At 44.5% G+C, this 11,041-nt stretch overlaps 1 pseudogene; it reads right to left on the bottom strand.

Moving 5' to 3' along the window:
- Window positions 1-213: 213 nt before the first annotated feature.
- Window positions 214-1,444, bottom strand: LOC149747954 (small ribosomal subunit protein uS8 pseudogene; annotated as a pseudogene).
- Window positions 1,445-11,041: the final 9,597 nt, after the last annotated feature.

Raw genomic sequence — 11,041 nt, 5'->3', positions numbered from 1 at the left:
TGCCTGTCACTGGTGACGCAACCTACTTCCTGGACCCTGAGATGTTCACAGAAAGTTGGTGATAAACACCAACCACCACCAGCATCATTTACTCAGTGCTCACCAAGTTCCGGGCATTTTGCAAAAGCAGTTTAGATACATTATTTCATTTAATTCTCATCAAAGCCTCATGAAGATAGTTATAATCTATTGCCATTTATAGATGAGATAAACAGTGCATTATGAGGACCATTTCGGTGATAAAGAATAAATATCCAACTTGAATGAACGTAAGCAAAAGGCAAATTTATTACAAGGATACTGGATTGTCTGACCAGAACCCACGATGGGAACGTGGCGGAGCCTCCAGAACACTGATGCTCTCAGGTATCTTGCTCACTCTCTCACTGGTACATGCTTTCCTCTGGCCACTGGCTTCATTCTTCTCTCTCCATTGGCCAGTTTTCTCCTAGGGTGTGAAGCATGGTGGCCCACAGCTTCTGGGTTGTTTTTTTTTTTTCCTCTCTGAGGCATTTTATTTGCATGTATGTACTACATCCCTAGAAAAAGAATCCAAGGATTTTCCTTCCTGTGTGTTTTCATCTTGCTTCTTCATGGTCCATGATGCCAGATGAAGTTATCAGTACAATGAAACCAAGCTGATGGGATGGGAGCGGTTTATTCTGCCATTTGTCTAGACCTTTCAGTTGCACATCAAATCTAGAGTTGGACACTCCACACTTCTTTGGCCTGCCTGTGAGGTTCACAACGATTTTCCCCGTCCTGTGATCATCGATGATTTCAAATTTGCCAATGTAACCATGCTTCATCGTCACGGTGAGGAACCTGACAGTGACTTTGGAGCACGGCCTAATAAGAACCTGTCACTTGCCTCTCCTTTCGGCATTGTTGACACTCTTGAGAGCATCAGCCAGGACATTCATGGGCACCACTATGGCGGCACGGAAAGGTGGTGGAAAGAGCTTCTGATTTTTACATATGATAGCTTGTGCTACTGGGGAAAGACTGACTTAACACTCCTTGTTCCTAAGGCCAAAAATCCCAAGGATTTGACCCAACCAGTCAGGTGCCCGCCCCTCAGCTGTAGCTGGGTCAGAGGATGGACTGGGAGATTTAATAACATGGCCGTTCTCAGAGGACCATGTGGTTGGAATCGAGGAAGGGGCAGTTCACAAAAGGAGAGACTGAGCTAAGCAAAAGGGGTGGGGGAAAGCGTGAGTTAGGGGGTCAGGCAGAGGATGGCTTGTTGGTAGACAAAAGAGCAGTTATCCACAACCCAGAACTTAAAAGGTTAGGTAGCCCCTGCAGAGTCACACACAACCAAAGCCAGGACTCAATTTAGGCCTTTCTGACTCAAGGCCCTGCATGTAACTAAGATGACAAATTAGAGTGAAGTAGTGGAGTGAGTGAATGTATGAATGCACACGTACATACGTGCATGCATGCTTACAGTCATGCATACATATGTAAATACCAGTGAAGACCTTGCCAAGCCAGGGCTCAAATCCAGGAAGTCGCATTCAGAACCTTCAGGCATTGTGCACTCGTGCTCTATCCTTTCAGTTTGCAATCAGAGAATAAAGGTAGCAATGACAAGGGAACTTGATGAGGAACGATGTCCGTGACTAAAGCCTGTAGCCCAGTCCCCCGAAGCAGGTTGTAACACCACCCGCATCCATCAGTCAAGTCAGTCAGTCAGCATCCCAGCCCTGCTGAGCTGGGTTCTGGAGCAACCTAAGCCTTGGGCATGTTGCACACATGTCTAGAGCCCCATGACACAGGAGGAAGTTGACTCAGAGGAGGTGGGACATGACTTGGTGCTGTTTAGTTCCAGAGGTCTCTGCCTGGTCCCACATGTGCCAGAGGAGATGGTCCAGGACTCAGTCTTGATGTTCAAGAAGAGGGCCTTTTTTGGAAAAAAGTGGATCAGAGGAGAAGGTCGATGGGGCTCCACTCTCAGTAACTGAGCCCCTCTGAGTCCCAGAATGGACTCTGAGGGTTGCTGTCCAGGGATGGGGAGTTGGCTTGGGAGGTTTCAAACCCTCAGGCCAGGAAGGCATCAGATACTTCAGGAAAACATGTTGAATCTTTCAGCTTAGTTGAGCCTGTTGAGCAAAGCATTTACAATATGCTCTGACCTAAAAGAATTACTACGCTTTCTAAACTGTCCACCTTGCCCCAGGGAGGGGTTTATGGGAGAGGATCACCTGGCTCGGTGGCATTCGTTGGGTTCAAGGCCTTTGGTAAACCTTGAAGGGTCGTAGCAATTTTACTCTCGTGGTCTCTGTTTTTATTTGCGCCTGAATGAAAATAGTGCATGTAACCGGAAGAATGGCATGGAGTTTAGTCTGACATTTTGAAACAGATCGAGTTAAGAGTTTGAGAAGTTGGAGTTGGTTCTGGGAGGAAAGTAGGCACGCTGAGGAGTTGCGGTTTTTGGTAGTAGGAGTAACAGTAACAGCAGGAGGGGAAGAAGGAGGAGAAAAAATAGCAAATACTACTTGCATAAAACTACTGCATGCCAGGCCCAGAGGTGAAATAACTCACCAAAGGTCACACAGCTTGTCTGTGCCCTGCCTCCTACTGCTACCATCCTGCCTGTGCCCCCAGCCCCCCACGGACTCCAGTTGACACTTGCTGTAAAGTCTTCAGACACAACCATGAGTCCCAGCTTCTGGGAGGCTTAGGTGACTGGAGGGGGGCTGTGGAGCTGAAGCAGACGCTTTTCTCTCAGATCACGGCAGGGAAGGAGTCAAGAGGCCAGAAATATTCTCTTGGCCACATGGCACAGTGCAAGAAACACGGGCTTCCAGAGTCAAACAGATCAGGGATGACGTCCTGGACCCTCAGCGAGCCTCAGTTTCTCTGCCTCTACTGTGGGCATCGCAGTACCCACCTATTTGGGAGCTAGTGACAACGGAATGCCATCACTCTGTGTGAAGTGCCTGGCACAGGGCCTGACCCAGGATACACACAGTTACTCTAATATTATCGCATCTCTGCTCGTGTTGTTATCTGAGATGACCACAGCTGTTCTCTGGTGCCGAGGGAATCAGCACCTTCCATTCCCGGCCCCAGATTCTACCCCAGCTCGCCACTTCTCCATTCCTTCACTCTCCAGAGCAGGAGAGATGGAGGGAGGAACCGTGGAGAACAGGGACCACACAGGGGGCGATGGGCAGTGGCAGCAGTGGGTCTGCACAACCCCCAGGGAGCCCCGGGCTCTCTCAGAGGGGCAGGGGTCAGCCAGGGATAGCAGATGAGGCCTGAGATGACAACTGACACCCAGTGCCGCTGGGAGACCCACTCAGGTGCCAGGCAAGAGTGGCTGCAAGGGTCTCCCTTCGGCGTGTGTGCCCCGGTCCCCAGCTTAGTACGTGTCAAGGCAGTAAAGGGTCAAGGCAGCATGGATCAAATTTGAATATGGAAATTATTTTCTAACACATTTTTCAAAACACTAACTTTCCAAATCGAGACATCACCGAGTGTGCACGTGATTAGGGGAAGGAGCGCAGCAGATGTGCCGTCGTACGTACAGCCATCCACATGGAACTGAGTCCGCCCAGGGCACTCTGTAATCTAGAGGAAGAATTGAGAGAGGGAGTATGTAAGGCAGCCCTTACCTACTACAGCCTTTCCGTGGAAGAGCACTGGACCGATATCTAGCACTGGAGGCTTTCTGAGGGTATGAAGTATTTGTCCCCCAGTGACACATCAGTCAATAATTTACTGAGAACACACTTGTTTCAAGCCAGTACAGGGACAGAAAGAGGTAAATAATATAGTCTCTGCCCTCGAGTGCTTAAAGACACATTCACAGACAGAGACAGAGATTTTAATGTAATAGCCCAAGGGAGCAGTTGACCCACAAAATGATTACGGAAGATCAAACAGAGCTTGTTCTCTGGCTGGGGGTGGACAAGCACAGCATCATGGTGTTGCTGAGGCCTGAGGAGGGCTACGAAGGATGCAGAGCATTTGAGAAACGTGGGAGGGGCTGATGGAGAGAAGACTGTGCAGCCCAGAAAACGAAGCTGCACATCGACCCCACATAGTATAGACAAAGCTCCGTGCAAAAAGGAAGAACAAAGAACACTGCGAGAAGACATAGAAGACAAACTTATGGTTAACAAAGGGGAGAGGGAGGGAAGAAGGGACAAATAAGGGGTATGGGATTAACAGATACAGACTACTCTACATAAAATAGATAAGCAACAAGGATTTACTGTATAGCACAGGGAATTATATTCAACATCTTGGAATAACCTATAATGGAATATAATTTAAGAAAAACCAACTGAGTTTTACTTAGCTGTACACTTGAAAATGGACATGATATTGTAAATCAACCATCCTTAAAAATAAATAAAAAATAGTAAAGACCAAAATATTACAGAGACAAAGCCAAATACACCACATCAATTAACGTAAATGAGCAAAATTTAGGTATTAAGACAAAAAGACTTTCAGGTTGGTTTACAAAGCAAAAGCCAACCGCATGCTATACTCTAGAGACACACTTAAAACAAATTTAGTACTTTTATACTTTTTCCCATTCCCTAACTCTTAGTACATGCTATTTTATTTTCCATTGTCAAGGTTTATAACACACACATTTCATTGTATAACCTTAGTTTTCCTAGTGTTTATTCCTAGCTCTACATTTAAATTAGTGTTGTAAATAACATGGCCAAACATTAAAATAAGGAATGCTATGAGAGTGGGATAGATCTTTTCTTTAAAGTAAGGGTGGGTAATCAAGCGTTCTGTATAAAAAGAGACATGTTTTACTTTGACAGACAGGAGTAAAATCTTGTGCATAAAAAAATACCAAAAACAGTCAGAAGACAAATCTTAGAGTAGAAAAGTATTTCAAGCACATCTGACAGATAAAGGGTTACTATCATACTATACCAGGAACTCCCTACGAGTAGATAGGAAAGACCGACAACTCAACAGAAAATGGGTGAAGTGTGTGACTGGAGGGTAAAAGAAAGAAATCAAAATGGCTAACAGCCATGCAAGGGTGCTCTGGTTTACCGCAAGTCAAGGAGATGAAAATTAGAGCAATTAGACACCAGTTTTTATTCTTCAGATTGGTGAACGCTTAATAGGGGTAACAACCTAGTGCTGGTGAGAATGTGAGCAGGGCGCATTCTTGTGCTTTGCTGATGGGAATTTCAGTCACTCTAAACCTTTGGTAAAGTAGTCTGGCAACATCAAGCACATTTGAAAACACAAATATCCTTTCATTCTACTTTTTTATTATTGGTAATTGATGCTTTGGAAATACCAAGATATGTATTCAGTAGTATGTGTTTTTGTTAAATTTGGGGGGAACATCCTAAATGTTTATCAATAGGGATATGACTGAATAAACTAGGATGCATTCATTAGTAGGAAGTACTATGCAGCTATTAAAAGGACTCAAGTCTGCCATCTATTGAGTTGGAAGGAAGCCCATGATGTATAATTAAGTGGGAAAAGCACATTTGCAGAGACATGCATACTATGACCTGGTGTCATACATACTCACAGATGTATTTTGTATGAATATAGAGAATGGATGGTCATACACCAGAATATTTACTTGCTTATGAGGAACGGAGGGGAGGGATGGATGCAGAAAAAGAAAGGTTGAACAAAATGAAGTGTTATCACACACTTAACCTTTGAAAATCCTCAGAGCTAAGATGTGTAGCTTTGGGGGAGGAGAAATAGGAGTGCCCTGCTCTCCTCAGATTTCTGTTCTATCAGGAGTCTCAGGCCTGCGCCAGGGCGTGCCCCACACATGACAGCGGCCTGCTTGACACCACTTTGGGACGGGATGGGGTGCAGATCCGGGCTGCCTGGCAGAGACTGCTGGTCCCTTCGGCTTGCTCAGGGGAATTACATGTAGTTTTCAGTTTTGCATTCTAACGGTCAGACGAAGGCGTCAAATACGCAGCAAGTGTTTAGCGTTAGATCCAGATGTCATCTCCAGCAAGAAACAACAATGCTTTGACTTGGGGAAAATAACCTTTGACGCCTAAAGAGGCTCTATTAAGGGCTTTCATGCCAGCATCTTGAGAGATGACTTTGCCTGCAGATGAGAGAGGCTGCCCGGGGAGAGCGATGCCCTCTGCTCTCTGGGCAAGGACTACGGTGGCCTTCACAGAAGCCATGCCCTGCCTGGACTCCTCTCCTTCTCCCCGAGGACACGCTCACCAAGGGGACAGATTCGGGGGCTTCCAGAAGGAGTGCCGCCCCTCTGTGTCCCAGCGTGCTGTTGGGTGCCAGCTTCACTGCCAGCGGTGGAGGAAATCTGTTAGCAGAAGGAAGACTTTGACGTCTCCCATCACCACAGATTGGTTCTAGAATTTTCCTAAGGGAAAGCTTACAGAGTAACACGCTGTAGGTTTGTGAGGTAGACTTCCTTCTGAGGAGAAATCCCCAGCTGAACAGGTGTTCAGCTTGTACTGAGAGAAGCAACCAGAAACCCTCAAAATGACTCCATGTTTTCCTGAGAAAACTAATCAGAGATTTTTTTTTTCTTGAGAAAGATGATTTCAGGTCTCAAGAGATCTTCTGAAATCTTAGTGTGGCAGGGAACTGCATTTTTTACAGACAGATGTTGTTGTTAAATGTGCTTCTGGAGATGTTTGTTTAGTGCTTTCCTCTGAGGAATTCAGAGTGCTTTACAGACATTTTCTTCATTTTTTTCTTAAGGTTTTTTTCTTTCTCCTGAACATGTTTTATGCTCGACTATAAATTTTTCATTCAGTTTTTCTCACTGAATTTTTTCTGAAATATTTCCTGTTAACCTCATTTCCTCCCACTCTGCATATCCAATATGATATACTAACGCCAGTTCAGACACCCTAGAAAAGAATTCAAGATTTTTCCTTTCGGAATCTCAGGCTTCTCTTTCTCTATTTACTTTACAAACTTTCCCATTTTTAATACTTTCACCATACTTTTTCCCCCTTAAAAGAAGAATTGCTTGAAATATACCTTGTTCTTCCACATAAATAGCCCCTATTTCATTTAATTTTAGTTGTTTACTTATTTCTGACTGTCTTGCTTCAAAAGAAGTTGAAGTAATTAATTTGTGGGAACTAAACACATTCTTTAACATAAGCACTGTGTAGTGGCATTGCAAATCTGATATTCATAGCAGAGTTGTGTTGGGATTTTTTCAAACCTGTTTCTCCTTTCAGTCCTGAAGGAATTTGTTAACTTTCTTTCTCACGGTAATCATCCTTGAAGAAACAAAGAAAAAAAGAATCAAGACTTTAAGACAAGCTAATCTTTTGTAGAATCAGATCAGATACTTCCCTCCCTTTAGGAAATAACCACTAAGAACACCTTTTTACTGGGCTCTCATCAGATGGAAATGTAGTAGGGAGCCTGTGTCCTAAAGATCATGAAACTATGTAGAAGACACCTAGCAATCACTCCCTATTTTACAGATGTGGAAACTGAGGCTCAGAGAATTATAGATATTTGTCTGCAGTCACAGAAATACTTAGAGACACATTCAGAATTTAGCTTAGGAAGGACTCCCCTGACGGTCCAGGGGTTAAGATTCTGTGGTCCCAATGCAGGGGGCATGGGTTCGATCCCTGGTCGGGGAACTAAGATCCCACATGCCTTGGGGTGAGGCAAAAACAAAAACAAAAACAAAAACAAAAAACTATCCCACATATATTAAAAGGATAAAAAATGAATAAAAAAAAGAATTTCGTTTAGGAGACAAGACATCTAAAAAGTCACTAAATAAGGTAGTAAAGAGCATGAAATAATGAATGATCTGGTTGTTCTGGGCAGTGGTGAGCTGGTAAGTGTTTAACTGCTGAGGGCAGGGGTGGGCAGGGGCAGCCCTGATTTCATGGTGCCCACGACCAGTTTCAAACTGAATTCATTCAGTTTGAATTCATTGAATTCATTCAAACCTGAATCCATTGAACAAGGAGTTGGGAACAGATTTATACAATCTAGCTGGCTGTCAAGAGTAACAGAGATCTTCTGGCTGGAGCGGGGAGCAGGTCTCTGAGGAAGAGAACTAAGCTAGACCAGTTCTCTCCACACGTGAAGGAACATCCTTGGTCTTTCCATGGGGCAGCTGCAGGACTCTGCAACTTTGCTCTTGCCTCAACAGATAAACCACTCTTCACCTACTGAGCTATCACTTCCATTTCAAGGCCTAGCTTAAAAAAGGGTCCCAGTCAAGCTTTTCCCTGACCCTTTCAGAAATAGTCACTTCTACTCTGAATCCGAGTAATTTTTTAGACCTTTTATTAGGGTAATTACCAAAGCCTGACTTGATATTACTGTCAATAGACAGTGTCTTTCCCCAGGGGACTGTCCTTGGAGGACAGGGACCGTGTCTTACTCCTTCATTATTATCCGAGAAGCAATGCAGGATGGTGGGTGGGAGCCCAAGCTCTGGAGCCAGACTGGTCAGCTTCAGATCTGAGACACTGTGCTCGCTTACCTTGAGACCGTGAGCAAGTCATCAGACCCCTCTGTTCACACCTGCAAAGTGAGACAATAGCAGCCTGCATCTCACAAGCTCACTCTGACGATGCATGAGATTCCTGGATGTGTTTGGTGCTTAGCACATACTAAGCCCTTAGTAAATGTTGCCTGGTATTGTTTTCTCTAGCACACAGCCCAGCGCCTGGCACAGAACTGATGTGCAGTTGATGTTGGTTGCATTCCGTCGAAGTGAAGCAAGGATGTGATCCAGCTATCTTGACAGGAAGTTAAGAAAGAGTGCTGGAGGAGACCTCATGGAACAGATTATTGCTGGGGAAATGAGGATGAGATAGTAAATAAAAATCAGTTGATCATAGGATTATAGGACCAGAACCAAGCTTTCCAGCTGTGGTATGATGAGCACAGAGCAGGGTGGGATCATGCATACCCTCCCCTCCCTCAGTGAGCTGGACGCCGTAAGTTTGTAAATATACCATTTGTCATTGCAATCGCTTGTGTAGACTGCTGTTCCTTGAAATATCTCCTTTTCAGTATTGTGCAGTTGCTTTTAAAAAATCTAAGTGCTAGACGTTACGTATAAATGCTGTTGAATTTTATTCCATTTCGTTCAGTCCATTATTCCAGTGAATTCATATGGCCTCCAGCCTTGACTCTGCACTGCAGTGTATCTTCTATCCTTTCTAGTTTGGGTTACCTGCAGTTTGGTGAGCATGACTTCTGTTTTGTTTTCTGAAGCACTACACAGGCCACTTCTAAAAACAGCGTCCTCCGACATGGCACTAGAGACCTTTTTCTGTGTTGGCATTAATTCGTTAAACAATCTTTTTTTTTTTTTTTGGATATGGATTTTAGACTCCTTTCAAATCCATCCAGTATACAAGGATCTATATTATATCCCCTCTTGTTCACAAGTTTCATGAAAAAACTTTGCCAACATGCTATGTGTGCAGCATTTTTGTTTCACAGATACAGTGAGACTATCAGAAAAGAAAATACAGCCAGCTTGTTGAAACCTGTTCCTGATTAACCTATGTTAACTTCCAAAACCGACAACCTCCTTTTCCGACTTTAATAAAGGCTGCATGTTTCAAAATAGTGAAGTTAACTGTATCAAGGTAGATGAGGCTCAATGCACAAATCTTGACCATCTAGGTGAGAAGTTTGGACACAGTCCTGAGGGTGGTGGGAAGTTGTTGAAATTTTTGAATAGAAATTATACGATGAAATGATGTTTTAAGAAGAGCCATCTGGCATCAGTGTCCACGGTGGACTCTAGGGGAAACCTTATGCGAAGTTTGCAGTTGCCTGCAGTAATCCCAAGATGGGCTGCTGGACGACTGGGCTAAGCTAGTAGCAGTAAAGATGGAAGAGCATACATTTGGGTTAAAGAAAAACACTCAGAGAGACTACTGGGGGAAGATGATAGCAGTGAAAAAAATAAAAATAGGTACCTTAGGGCTTCCCAATCCTTTTCACATAAGGGAACATACAGAAAATATCAGTTTGGCCACTGAGGTAACTAGGGCCGCTTGGAGATGGACACGACCCAATGTCATGGGCTCCCACGGCTGGATCTTCCCTTCCCCAAGCCCCACCTCCCCCAAATCACAGGCAGAAGATATTAAGATCTCCACATGGCTGGGAAGCTATTTGGACATTTTTGTTTTAGAAATGAGTAGTCTTAGTAATATGAAGAAAAATAGACTTGTACCAAAATCAGGACCAACAGTACGGAGGAGACTATACATGTAAAGGGAAGCAAATGTTTGCTTCAGTGCATAATTCCGAACACAGAAGTGACATATGGCTACACACTTGGAAGAAAACTAGCATCAGGGTTAATGCCAAACCAAAGAGCACAGGCCACCAAGCCACTGCCCGTGTTATAGTGACGTGCGAGAACAGAGGCGGTGGCTGTACAGGCCTAATTTGGGCATGAAAGTAGGCAACACCTACCAGACATGTTGGGGGGAGGTATAAACCACACCAGGGGAGGCACTAGGTAGAGACTTAGGTGTAGACGAAAGCAGTAGCAAAGGAGTGAACTTTGGTTTTGTATTAATACGGAAATCGAAGCCACTTGCTTGAAGATTTATGACATACTGCCCATTTGTTGCTCCTTGTTGGTTTTCGTAGTTCATAAATTAAGTCGTTTCGTAGTCCTGGTGCCTCACCTGTGCTACTAATTTGTTTTGCTGCATAGAGGAGAGAACATGCAGCAACTTGCCATCTATAATTCCTGGTGATAACTGAAGATGTTTGGTTATAGAAAGTTAAAAAGCGTTCCCTCTTTCTTCAATAAACTCAGTGGCAGAGTGAGAGCAAGAACCTACCAACAAGGCGTGCAGATTCTATTATAAAAACAGGAACGAAGGGCTCTTTTAAAAAACAATGGAACCCACACATTTCTCCCGATGATTGGCAGCAGGGCCACCATGTGCATGATGCCAGGGGCACCCGCCTTTCACACTGGAGTCCGTGAAGTGGAGGCACACGGCCCATGTGGCCACGTGTGGCAGCTCACAGAGAGACCTATCTGATCCCCCCCCCCGGGGCGCCC

Source organism: Delphinapterus leucas, chromosome 11 (genome assembly GCF_059928025.1).
Source record: "Delphinapterus leucas isolate spDelLeu-1000000601 "Yukka" chromosome 11, BTC_Dleu_Yukka2, whole genome shotgun sequence".
Lineage (NCBI taxonomy): Eukaryota > Metazoa > Chordata > Mammalia > Artiodactyla > Monodontidae > Delphinapterus > Delphinapterus leucas.
The sequence above is the reverse complement of the archived record's forward strand: the minus strand, read 5'-3'. Positions and strand labels throughout refer to the sequence as shown.